Source organism: Lagenorhynchus albirostris, chromosome X (assembly GCF_949774975.1).
Source record: "Lagenorhynchus albirostris chromosome X, mLagAlb1.1, whole genome shotgun sequence".
Lineage (NCBI taxonomy): Eukaryota > Metazoa > Chordata > Mammalia > Artiodactyla > Delphinidae > Lagenorhynchus > Lagenorhynchus albirostris.
This window is the reverse complement of record NC_083116.1, coordinates 78,263,255-78,277,202: the sequence shown is the minus strand read 5'-3', so window position 1 is coordinate 78,277,202 and position 13,948 is coordinate 78,263,255. Positions and strand designations below refer to the sequence as shown.

Below are 13,948 nucleotides of genomic sequence, written 5' to 3'. Positions count from 1 at the left end.
TTGTTGTAAAGCTGGTTTGGTGGTGCTGAATTCTCTTAGCTTTTGCTTGTCTGTAAAGGTTTTAATTTCTCCATCAAATCTGAATGAGATCCTTGCTGGGTAGAGTAATCGTGGTTGTTGGTTTCTCCCTTTCTTCACTTTAAATATGTCCTGTCAGTCCCTTCTGGCTTGCAGAGTTTCTGCTGAAAGATTAGCTGTTTACCTCATGGGGATTCCCTTGTATGTTATTTGTTGTTTTTCCCTTGCTGCTTTTAATATGTTTTCTTTGTATTTAATTTTTGATGGTTTGATCAATATGTGTCTTGGCATGTTTCTTCTTGGATTTATCCTGTATGGGACTCTCGGCTCTTCCTGGAGTTGATTAACTATTTCCTTTCCCATATTAGGGAAGTTTTCAACTATAATCTATTCAAATATTTTCTCAGTCCATTTCTTCTTCTCTTCTTCTTCTGGGATCCCTATCATTCGAATGTTGGTGCGTTTAATGTTGTCCCAGAGGTCTCTGAGACTGTCCTCAATTCTTTTCATTCTTTTTTCTTTATTCTGCTCTGTGGTAGTTATTTCCACTATTTTATCTTTCAGGTCACTTATCCGTTCTTCTGCCTCAGTTATTCTGCTCTTTATTCCTTCTAGAGAATTTTTAATTTAATTTATTTTGTTGTTCATCATTGTGTATTTGCTCTTCAGTTTTTCTAGGTCCTTGTTATACTTTTTTTTCTCCATTCTATTTCGAAGATTTGGATCATCTTTAGTATCATTACTCTGAACTCTTTTTCAGGTAGACTGCCTTTTTTCTCTTCATTTGTTTGGTCTGATGGGTTTTTACCTTGCTCCTTCATTTGCTGTGTATTTTTCTCTCTTCTCATTTTGCTTAACTTACTGTGTTTGGGTTCTCCTCGCATGCTGCAGGGTTTTAGATCCCATTATTTTTGGTGTCTGCCCCTGGTGGGTAAGTTTGGTTCAGTGTGTTGTGTAGGCTTCCTGGTTCAGGGGACTGGTGCCTGTGTTCTGGTGAATGAGGCTGGATCTTGTCTTTCTGGTGGGAAGGTTCACGTTCAGTGGTGTGTTTTCATGTGTCTGTGACCTTATTATAATTTTATTCATCCTGTCTGCTAATGGTTGGGGTTGTGTTCATGTCTTGCTAGTTGTTTTGCATAGGGTGTCCAGCACTGTAGCTTGCTTGTTGTTGAGTGGAGCTGGGTCTTAGCATTGAGATGGAGATCTCTGGGAGAGTTTTTGCCATTTGATATTACATGGAGCCTGGAGGTCTCTGGTGGACCAATATCGTGAACTAAGTTCTACCACCTCATAGGCACAGGCTTGACACCCCATCAGAGCACCAAAACCCTTTCAACCACATGGCTCAGATGAAAAGGGAGAAAAAAAGAAAGAAAGAAAAAATCAAGTAAAATAAAATAAAATTAAAAGTTATTAAAATAAAACAATTTAATTATTAAAAATAAAAGAAATTAACAAGTAATAAAGAAAGAAGAGAGCAACCAAACCAGAAAACTAATCTACCAGTGATAACAAGTGCTAAAAAATATACAGATAAAAGAGGCCAGACAGAACCCTAGGACAAATGGAAAAAGCAAAGCTATACAGACAAAATCACACAAGGAAACCTACATATACATACTCACAAAAAGAGAAAAAGGAAAGAAATATATATCTATATATACAGTAAAAAAAAAACAGGAAGAGAACAACCAAATTAATAAACAAATCTAGCAATGATAATAAACTCTAAATACTAAACTACAATAACATAAAACCAGAAACAAATTAGATGCAGAAAGCAAACCCCAAGTCTACAGTTGCTTCCAAGATCCACCACCTCAATTTTGGGATGATTCGTTGTCTATTCAGGTATTCTAGAGATTCAGAGTACATCAAGTTGTTTGTGGAGATTTAATCCACTACTCCTGAGGCTGCTGGGAGAAATTTCCCATTCTCTTCTTTGCACAGTTCCTGGGGTTCAGCTTTGGATTTGGCCCCGCCTCTGCATGTAGGTCACCTGAGGGCGTCTGTTCCTGCCCAGACTGGATGGGGTTAAGGGAGCAGCTTATTATGGGGCTCTGGCTCATTCAGGCCGTGGCTAGGAAGAGGTACAGAATGTGGGGCAAGCCCGTGGCAGCAGAGGCCAACATGACATTGCAACCACCTGAGGCATGCCATGTGTTCTCCCAGGGAAGTTGTCCCTGAATCGCGGGACCCTTGCAGTGGCGGGCTGCACAGGCTTCCAGGAGGGGAGGTGTGTTTAGTGACTTGTGCTTGCACACAGGCTTGTTGGTGGCCTCAGCAGCAACCTTAGTGTTTCATGCCCATCTCTGGTGTCCACACTGATAGCCACGGCTCGCACCCACCTCTGAAGCTCATTTAGGCAGTGCTCTGAATCCCCTCTCTTTGTGCCCCCTTAAACAATGATCTCTTGCCGCTTAGGCAGTTTCAGACTTTTTTCCCAGACTCCCTCCCAGCTTGCTGTGGTGAAGTAACCCCCTTCAGGCTGTGTTCATGCAGCCAACCCCAGTCCTCTCCCTGGGATCTGACCTCCGAAGCTGGAGCCTCAGCTCCAAGCCCCCACCCGCCCCAGTAGGTGAGCAGACAAGCCTGGTGGGTGCTGGCCGGCACCGATTCTCTGTGCAGGAGTCTCTCCGCTTTGCCCTCTGCACATCTATTGCTGCACTCTCCTCAGTGGCTCCAAATCTTCCCCCACCACCACCTGCGGTATCCGCCAGTGAAGGGGCTTCCTAGTGTGTGGAAACTTTTCCTCCTTCTCAGCTCTCTCCCAGGGGTGCATGTCCTGTCCCTATTCTTTTGTCTCTTTTTTATTTTTTCTTTTGCCCGACCCATGTAGGTGGGCATTTTCTTGCCTTTTGGGAAGTCTGAGGTCTTCTGCCAGCATTCAGTAGGTGTTCTGTAGGAGTTTCTCCACATGTAGATGTATTTCTGATGTATTTGTGGGGAGGAAGGTGCTCTCCATGTCTTACTCCTCCTCCATCTTGAAGGTCTCTCTACATATACTTTTCTTATGAAAAAGAAGATGGAAAAATTGATATATCTTTACAGTTACAGGTATACTTGTTTATTCATCTCTCCTAGTTGAATGTATAAGGAGCTTATCTGTATTGTTCACTGTTGAATCCTCAGTGTCTGAATTATTATTTAGCATATTGTAAATGCATATTTTATTTGGGTTGAATGAATGAATATTTATAGATATGTTGGCAGTTAAAAAGGAAAAACTGAAAGTGCCTTACATCTATTACATTCTAAACTTATACATCTGTCCCATTGGTGGTATTTCCTATGGTTCTTAAGGCTGGAGTCACAATTGGCTGTTCAGCAGCTCCTAGAAATTTTACAAATTTTGGCAAAACTCTTGTTTTTTTGACTATGTCAGTTAGTTCATTGAACCATCAGTAAGGTAGGACAGCTCAGCAAATATCTCTAAATACTTCTCAACAGTCATGATGCAAAAGTAGGAAGAATTTGCTTAATAGCATCTAAAGGGGGAATAGCATATTTTTATAATAAAGATTTGAAAGTGTCCAGATTAGACTATATAAATAACCATGTGCTAAAGATGGCAAATCAATAACTATCAATACAAGTAGAATTAACGAAGTGTTTATTTTGCCATTCTTGATAATGAAATCATTGGAAGCAAACCATTACCTGCAATGTTTCTGAGAGCCTGTACAGCTTTTTCACTGATGTGTGAATGGAGAGATGACAAGACAGCAATTAATGATGTTATAGTACCTTCATCTACCACAGTCTATTCTGGTTTCCCAAAATTTATATTAGCAAGTACACCTAAGCAGATTAAAATTCAATAATACTACAATCAGAGAAAGGTACACATTTTTTAATCAAACCAGCTCAGATTACGTTGTCTATGGAAGGCTTTTTTCCCACACAAAGAATTTTCCAGCAACTTGGGTAGCTTGGAATTGACTTTCCAAATTATTGCTGTTTGTGTCTTTCCCAGTGTCTTCAACAGAACAATTTACAAAGACCTAGTTGCTATAAATTACCTGTAGTAGAGAAGTAGCAGCATCAGGAAAAGAACTTACCTTTCTTCTTTTCAGCATCTGGTCATTTTTCTTAGCTTTTCTCTGTTTCATTATAACTTCTATACAGTACTGTCTCATTTCTGTTCTGTGTTTCCCTTTGTTTTCCAAACTGTTAAGGTGGGCAGTTAGCTAATTAGCATTCTTACTGGTGTACATGTTATTAGACAATAGGAGAAAACTAGAAGATAATTGTGGATCTGGCTCAGATTTTATGTGTAGCAGCATTGCGTTTACAGGCTTCAAGTTAATACACCCTGGATAACTGAAAAATTATACTTTTAAATTCTAAACTATAAAGGTGTTCAGAGATTGTTTTTATGATATATAGAAAATTAATAAAAGCCTCTATCCTTTTATGGTGGGAAAACACATACATCTCTAGTTAAAGAGGAGCTCGTTTAAAGAAAAATAATATCTTCAAAGAGGGGAAAAGTAATTTGGACAGTATTCTGTATTCAAGTCTATGGTAGAATGATTGTAGAATTATTTTATTTTTAAATGGTAAATTAGAGGTTTAGGGAGAAGGGCTTTAGATTCACCTAGAATTATATCCATTATTTCCTGTTCTTTCTACCATGCTTGTCCTTTTTCAAAATAATAGTAATAATGATGGTTAGTATTTATTATAAAATGATCATTATTAATGAGAGAAAATCACATTTCCATTCTTCTTATAACTTTAACATTGAAATACACATAAAGACAAATTCATATAAACAAACTGTGGATGTTGTTTTCCCTGGCTTATAAGCAAAGTAAAACTTAAAATGAGTAGGCAAGGTATAATTAAGATTTAAGTTACTAAATGGCAGCCTAAACCTCTCAGAGAGGTTTTCCTGGTTATAAAAAAAAGCTTGGTTTCTAAATTGAAGCTAAAACGTAATCAATGTTAACAAAATTAGCCCCCCATCCCTGGTATTTTGGAAATAACCCATCCCTTTCTTTATTTCCTAGTGGTGTTTCACTGGATTGTCCTTATATTTGAATTTGAGGAAATGTCAGCAAGTTTCTTGCTCCATTTGGTCTGCAGCTTCTATATGCAAGCTTTTGGGAAGGTGCAAAATCTACTTTTTAAAGGCAATTTAATCTTACTATTTTACAATTCTTGTTCACAACTACTATATTTTGGGCCTTAAAACTATCCTTGCTGGGAAACAAGAACATATTTTATGAACTGATGATTTTCACTTCATGGGGGAAATCATTCTAACGATTTTTGAATGCTAGCTATAAAATCTAGATTTTTTAAAAATAGAAAATATCAAATATTTTTTAACTTTTTCTTGTTGAGCAGGATCATCATTATTAGCATGCATTATCTGTATTTTCTGGTGTCTCTCTTCTTTCATACATGTCGCTTGTCATTGTCTTCTACCCACTTCTAGTTTGTTTTGTCTAATCTAGCACTTACCAGGAAAAAGGATAAAAACTTTTAAGAGTTGTGTGTTAATAAAGGCTAATAAGCTTGAATAAGAGGCTTTGTAATAATATGAAGGGCTCTTTTGTATTAATAATAATAATAGTAATAATAATGATAGTTGCCATTTATTAAGCAATATTATGTTTCAGATTCATCCCCATCCCCAATAGGATACCACTCTGTGTTTGATTTATTCTTTTTTATGTATGTGTTCTTGTAATTTTTGTGTATACATTTACTTTAAAATTTGTATAACTTGTATTGCACCATATTTATTCAGTGCTTACCATGCAACTAATATTTAAGACACTAGAGATACAGCAGTAAGCAAAACAAAATTATAATAATTATAGCAATCTAGATGAAAATATATATCTCATTCTGTTTCTTCTTTTCTTACTCAGCACTGTTTTAATATCTTACTCAGCACTGTTTTTAATATCTATCCATGTTTCCATGGCTATACCTAGTCATTTGCTTTGCCTGCTGCCTAATATTCCATACTCTGAATCTACCACATTTGATTTATTCACTCTTTCAGTGATATACACTTAGTTTGCTTCTAATACTCCAACATCACAAACAACTCTGCAATGAACATCCTCGTGCATGCATCCCTACTATGTGAATGAGGGCTGCTATCTTGCCCAACCACCCCCCAATTCTTGTCACGATTCAGCTTTCTAATTTTTGCCAATTTGATTACTATAAAGTGATATCTCATTATTTTGATTTATATTTTTCAAATTGCTAATGCGTTTGAGCATCTTTTCATATTCTTTTAGTTTTGGTGAGTTTTCTTTTATGAAATACCTGTTTATATTTGCCAGTTATTCTATTAGAGTTCCTCACCATTTTTACTGACTTATAGGAGTTCCTTTAATAGATTATGGTTTCTAATAGTTATCACACATGTTTGATTAATAAATGATGAAAATGACCAAGCCTTTCACTCTTGTACCATCCTACCTGATTTTGTTACAAAGCTGTGTCGTTAAGGTCACTATCTTGGGGGCTTATTAGAAGCCTTTTTTCTCTTTACTGTTGATTACAGTTACCTGAAATCTGACTTCCCAACAGGTAGACTGTATATTATACTTTTCTTTTTGCCTGTTTTGAAACTCTTAACACACCTTAACAATTTATAATGAAAAACATATTTTAAAATATTCTTGGAACTTGAAAAAACTATACTAATGTTCTACTTGGAAGTATAATAGGATTAGCCAAGAACATTTTGAAAGAGTACTGAGGGGAGCTTCCCTTATCAGATATTAAAATGAATTTTAAAGCTAGATGACTCAAATTAATGTAGTGCTGGAATAAGAATTGACAAGCCAATCAGCAGATAGGATATTTAGCTCAGAAAAAAAACCTAGTATATCAATTCATCAAGCATCTATTCACTGTTTACCATGAAAACAATATTTATGGCATTAGAGACAGAGCAGTGAGCAAAATGAAATCCCTGCTGTCATGGAGCCTATGTTCTAGTGGCATATATGCAATGAATAAATACACATTTTTCTTTGATATGTAAAATAAATGTATATATAGTATATATATATTTTTCTATATGACTTAGATAATTATGTATGTATGTCACTGAACACAAGTTTGTGTGCCCTATGCACAGTGAGGCCAATCAAACTGAAACGTTGAAGTTTGGAGCAGAGAAATGTTTATTGTAGGGCCATGCAAGGAGAGAGGTGGCTCATGCCCCCCAAACCCTGAACTCCCTGAAGGGTTTCAGCAAAGTATTTTTAAATGCCAGGTGAGGGAGGGGTGTTGCAGGGTATGTGATCAGCTTATGGACAGTTCTCTTGTTGATGGTGAGGTAACAGGGCAGTGTCACAAGGGTTAACATTATCATTCCTTAGGCTGCAGGAGGCCTAGGGACTATGTGCTCGTGGTCAGCAAGTAGTTAACATCTTCCATTTTGTGGTGGTGGGGGGGGGTTACATGTGTAAAACAACTCAGGAAATGTGCATCAGATACTGTTATCTAGGTACTTTAGAAAGGAGCTAAAGCAGAGGATATGGGGGAGGGGCCTGCCTGGGGAAGGCCCCATAGAGTCCTGCTCCATTACATGTATTTAATTTGTGAAAAATTTGTTGGAAAGTACTTCATAAATCATTGGGAGAAAAGCAAAGATTTTTTAACAAATGGAGTTAATGCAGTTAGTTATTTAGAGGAAAAAAAATGATAAACCCTCACTTCTCAAATCAAACTGGGTGGATTAGGTCATTAAATATTTATGATGAAATTATAGAAATCTATAAGAAAATATAGGTGAATTGAAACTGCATGGGAAGAGACTTTAAATTTTTTTAACATTTTATTTTATATTGGAGTATAGTTGATTAAAAATGTGTTAGTTTCAGGTGTACAGCAAAGTGATTCAGTTATACATATACATGTATCTATTCTTTTTCAAATTATTTTCCCATTTAGGTTGTTACATAATATTGAGCAGAGTTCCCTGTGCTATACAGTAGGTCCTTGTTGGTTTTCCATTTTAAATATAGCAGTGTGTACATGTCCATCCCAAACTTCCTAACTATCCCTTCCCTCCACCCTTCCCCCCCGGTAACTATAAGTTTGTTCTCTAAGTCTGTGAGTCTGTTTCTGTTTTGTAAATAAGTTCAGTTGCATCATTTATTTTTATATTCAACATATAAGCAATAAAATATGATATTTCTCTTTTTCTGTTTGACTTCACTCAATATGACAATCTCTACTTCCATCCATGTTGTTGCAAATGTCATTATTCCATTTTTTAATGTCTGAGTAATATTTTATTGTATATATGTACCACATCTTCTTTACCCCAGTGTTTATTGCAGCACTGTTTGCAATATCCAAGTCACAGAAGACTTTAAATTTTAAAAGCAGTAAATAAATGGTATTGATGGAGCCCAGTGGGAAGCTGAGCCTCTACACCTACCTGAGAATTAATGAGGCAGAATGAAGTGGTGTGAGTCAGGCTAGTTGACATCATGCTATCCCCCGCTTTGCTTTCCCTTGGTGTCAGTGGGACCCACAGGAATCTAAGTTTCTACCACTACCCAGTATCTGTAAGGAAGAATGAGGTGGCTGGAGCTGAGTCTAGTTTGCATTATGCATACCTCTGCTCCCACAGTGTCAGTGGGGTTCAGTAGGAAGCTGAACTTTCACTCCCACCATGTAGCAAGAAAGTGGTGTGAATCACTCTCAATCCCCACTCACACCCCCACTCAGAGGCAACGAGGTGGTGCATGTCAGGAGGGTGTCCTTACTTTTCCCAGGAAGGTATCAACAGGGCCAAGGAGATTGCTGAAATTCCACCTCACCTGTCTGAAACAAGGCAGTGGGAGTCCACATTCTGCTTTTGCTGGAGTGGTGTTGGTGGCACCAGCAGGTAACTGAACATACACACCCACCCATCCCTCATAATACACATCAAACAAGGGGACTGCCTGCTAAAAAGGAAGATTAAATAGGATCTACAGTCTCATAATATAATATCCAAATTATCCAGGATACCATGAAAAATCATTCATCATACAAAGAACCAAGAAATCACCAAATAGAATGAGAAAAGACAATCAACAAATAATGACATTGATATGAATCAAATGTTGTAAATATCTGACAAAGTTTTTAAAGCAGCCATCATAGAAAATGCTCATTAAGCAATTATAAATTCTCATAAAACAAAAGAAAAATAGAAAATCTCAGCAAAAATTAGAAATTATAAAAAGGAACCAAATAGAAATTATAGAACTGAAAAATACAACAATAAAAAAACTTTATTGGATGAAGTCAAGAGTAGAGATGATAGAGGATAGAATCAGTGAACTTGAGGAAAGATCATTAGAATTTTTTCAGTCTGAACAACAGAGGGAAACATAGACTAAATAATAAATGGAGCCTCAGAGACTTAGGAAAGTAACAAAATACTTAACATTTCTATCTTCAGAGTCCCAGAACTAGAAGAGGAGATTAGGGCTCAAAACTTATTCCAAAGAAATAATGTAACCAAGACATAGAAACAATGTAAGTAGCCATTGATTGATGAATGGATACATAAAATGCCACATATGTATTTTTAAAATCACACAACAAAATATTATTCAGCAATAAACGAAGGAAATCCTGTCATTTGTGGCAACATGGATGAACCTTGAGGGCATTATACTAAGCAAAATAAGTCAGACAGAGAAAGACAAATAGTGTATGATCTCACTTATATGCAGAACCTAAAAAAGTCAAATTCATAGAAACATAGTAGATTTGTGGTTGTCAGGGGGTGAGGGAAATGAGATATTGGTCAAAGGTTACACACTTTCAGTTATAAGATGAATAAGTTCTGGATATCTAATATACAGCATGGTGAATATAGCTAACAATATTGTATTGTAGACTTGAAATTTGCTAAGAGAGTAGATCTTAAATGTTCTCACCACATATATAATTATTGTGGTAATCATTTAAATATGCATGTATATCAAATCATCACAATGTATACCTTAAACTTATACAATGTTATTTGTCATTTATACCTAAATAAAGCTAGGAAGACAGAAGCTAAGAAGAAATAATAGCTGAAAACCTCCCAAATCTGTCAAAAGATATAAACCTACAGTTACAAGAAGCTAAATAAGCTTCAAATTGGATAAACTAAAAACTTATACACCAAGAAATATCAAAACTAAACTTCTGAAAACTCTTTACAAGGAAAAAATCTTGAAAAGAGTGAGAGAAAAATGACACTTTATCCATAGGGGCAAAGCAATTTCTAATGATATTTCTCACCAGAAAACATAGGCACCAGGACAAAGTGGCACAGCACTTTTCAAGTACAGAAAGAAAAGAACTGCCAACTGCAAATCCCATACCTGGCAAACATATCATTCTTGAATGAAGAAGAATTTTCAAAAAGGAACAGTAAGAATTTGTTGCTAGCAATCCTACCCTTAAAAACGACTAAACGGGGCTTCCCTGGTGGCGCAGTAGTTGAGAGTCTGCCTGCCGATGCAAGGGACACGGGTTCATTCCCCAGTCCAGGAAGATCCCACATGCCATGGAGCAGCTAGGCCCGTGAGCCATGGCCGCTGAGCCTGTGCGTCTGGAGCCTGTGCTCCACAACGGGAGAGGCCACAACAGTGAGAGGCCCGTGTACCGCAAAAAACAAAACAAAACAAAACAAAAAAAAACAAAAACAGAAACGACTAAAGGAAGTTCTCTAAGCAAAAAGGAAATGATAAAAAAAAAAGGAAATCATAATAAAAGAAGGCTTTGAATTTCAGAAAGGAAAGACAACAGAATGGGTAAACATAGAGCTAAATATAATAGGCTATGGTCATGAGTTACTTAAATCATATTTGGAGACTGAAGCAAAAATCATAGCACCATTTGGTGTGATGCTCAAAATACATGGAAGAAATACTCAAGACAAATATATTTCAAAAATGGGGAGTCTAAAAGGACATAGCAGGTAGTAAAGTTTTTATCTTCACTTGAAGTGGTAAAATGTTGATGAGAGTAGACTGTAATAAGTTATATATATATATATATATATATATATATATATATATATAGTAATACCTAGAGCAACCACTAAAGATACTATTCAAAGTGATATACTCTGAAACACTACAAATAAATCAAGATGGAATCTCCCTAAATGTCCACTAAACGTCCAAATAACCCACAGGAAGGAAAGAAAATTGAGGAAGAAGGACCCAAGGAAACAAACAGAAAATTGATAGTAAAATGACAAGACTTAAGTCTTAACATATCAGTAATTATCTTAAAAATATGTGAGCTAAATGCATAATTTAAAAGGCAGCTGGATTAACAGAAAATGATACAACAATATGCTGCCAACAAGAAATTCACTTCATATACAAAAACATAGGTAGGTTGAAAGTAAAAGGGTTGGAGGAAGATATGCCATGAAAACATTAATCAAAAAATAGCAGAAATGGCTATTTTAATTTCAGATAAAGTAGACTTTGGAGCAAAGAAAATTAAACAAAGAGGGACATTACATAATAATAAAAGGATCAACACACCAGGAAGGCATAAAGATCTAAAATATATAAAGATCTCTCAAAAACCCAGTAGTTAAAAAAAATCTAATTAGAAAATGGGCAAAACACATGAACAAACATTTCACTGAAGAGGGTATACAGATGTCAAAGAAGCCCTGAAAAAATGTTCAACATCATTAGTTTTTCCAACTCTGGTTCTTGCCAGTGTATGTTACCTAATCCTTGCTGCTCCTTGGGGGTGTAATCTCTTTCCTTCCTTATCAGTCTCAGCATGATTTTAACCCTAATTATTAGCCTGGCAGCCAGTAGAAATGACGGCAGGTAGCTCTTGAGGGGGCACCTGTCACCTTGCAATGGAGAGGTTTTTACAACATATTGCATGAAGGAAGTAATATCACTTTTTAGAGGTTAGGTTTAGTGAGATATAATTTACATACAGAAGAATTCACCCTTCGAGGTATACAGTTCTATGAGTTTTCACAAATGCATAGCCTTGTAACTACTACCAAAATAAAAATATAGAAAAGTTCCACCATCTTAAAAAATTCTCTCATTTGCCTTTGGACTCAACTCTTTACTACCATCCTAGCTTCTAGCAGCCACTAATCTGTTTTTTCTCCATATAATTTTGCATTTTGATAAAGTCATATAAAGGAAATCGTATAGTATTCAGCCTTAGACTTTGACTTTTTTTCACTTTCCAAAATCCACTTGAAATTTATCCATTCCATAGAGTGTAACAGTAGTTCTTTTGATGGCTGAGTAGTATTCCATTGTATGGATGTACTACATTTTGTTTATCCATTCACCACTTGAAGGATATATGGGTTATTTCTAGATTTTGTTGATTATGAATAAAGTTACTATAAAAAATCAGTGTACAGATTTTTATGTGAAAATAGTTTATATTTCTCTCTTATATTTACATACTTAGGAGTGTGATTGCTGGGTCATAGGGTAAGTGTATGTTTACTTTGCAAGAAACTGCTGTTGTTTCCTAGCATTTGGCACTCCACTAGTAATGTATGAGACTTCCAGTTATTCCACATTCCTACCAGCATTTGAACTTGTTGGTTTGTTTGATTTAGTCATTCTAATAGGTATTTAATGGTATCTCAGTGTGATTTACCTTTTCCATATTAACATTGTAACCTTTATTGAGACCTTACTGTGTATCAGACACAACTTCAATATTTTACACATATCTTATGTAATCCTTTGTGAAATAAAAAATATACCAGACAATTAAGGAAATGATTTTTTATTCAGGCTTTTGCAATAGGGATAACATTTATTAATGAGGACTATCTCAAAGAAAAGGAAGGGGGCCCTCGGTTTTAAGAAAAACAGTTAAGCAAGGGAGTCATAGCCATTGAAGAGGATGAAGAGGGCCTTATTTTGGATATGTTAAGAGCAGAGAGGTCCTTTCCTGGTTAGATTATCCCTTTCTCACAACATAAAAGGATTTTTCCTCTGGTAACAGGGCTCAGATAAAGTACAACATTGTCACCTCTCACATGACTTGTATGAAGTGTATGCTGTTACCATCTCCATCTTAAGGATAAGGAAAGTGAAGCTTAGGGAAGTTAAGTAACTTTTCAAAGATTACTCAGTTAATGAATGGCCAAGAATCTGTGTTAGACAGAAATGCTTTTCTACAAAAGAGGCTATATTTATATCCCCTGAACGTTATACAGTGCCTGGAATATAAGAGGAGCCCAATAAATGTTAGTTCAATGAATACATGAATGTCAGGCAGTACTGATGTACTGCTAACAGTCAATTTTAAATATATACCAGGAGATATCAGACCTCCTTCTTAGGCGTGTTGACTGGTTTTTGGTATTCCTTTATAGCAAAAAGTACCCAAAGTTATAAGAAAAAAAATAGTTCTAATATGTGACAAAGGGCTCTGTGTTCATGACAGATATTGGTCTGTAGGTTTTTTTTCTTCTTTTAATATCTTTGACTTTGGTGTGATGATAATGCAAGCCTGACAGAATTAGTTGGGAAATATACTCTTCTCTTCAATTTCATGAGAGTTTGTATAGATTTGATAATATTTATTCCTTAATTGTTTGGTAGAATTTACCACTGAAGCCATCTGGGCTTGTGGTTTTAATTTGCAGTTCCCAACAGACTAATGATTTTGAGCATTTTTTCATGTCTTATTTATTGTCCTTATATCTTCTTTGGTAAAGTGTCTGTTCAAAACTTTTTTCCTGTTTTGTATTAGGTTGTTTTCATATTATTGAGTTTTTAAAAGTGCTTTATATATTGTGGATACGAGTTGTGTAGAAAAGTATTAACATAGCAGACCTCAGACTGATAACCTTAAAAAAAAAGCCTACTTGTAAATTTGTCCATTTGCGAGCATCTGGGAACTTGGATTTTGGGAGGGTTCCCATCAT

General features: G+C 35.9%; 1 pseudogene; it reads right to left on the bottom strand.

The window, feature by feature from the left end:
* Positions 1 to 3,278: 3,278 nt before the first annotated feature.
* LOC132513151 (importin subunit alpha-1-like) lies at positions 3,279 to 4,235 on the bottom strand (annotated as a pseudogene).
* Positions 4,236 to 13,948: the final 9,713 nt, after the last annotated feature.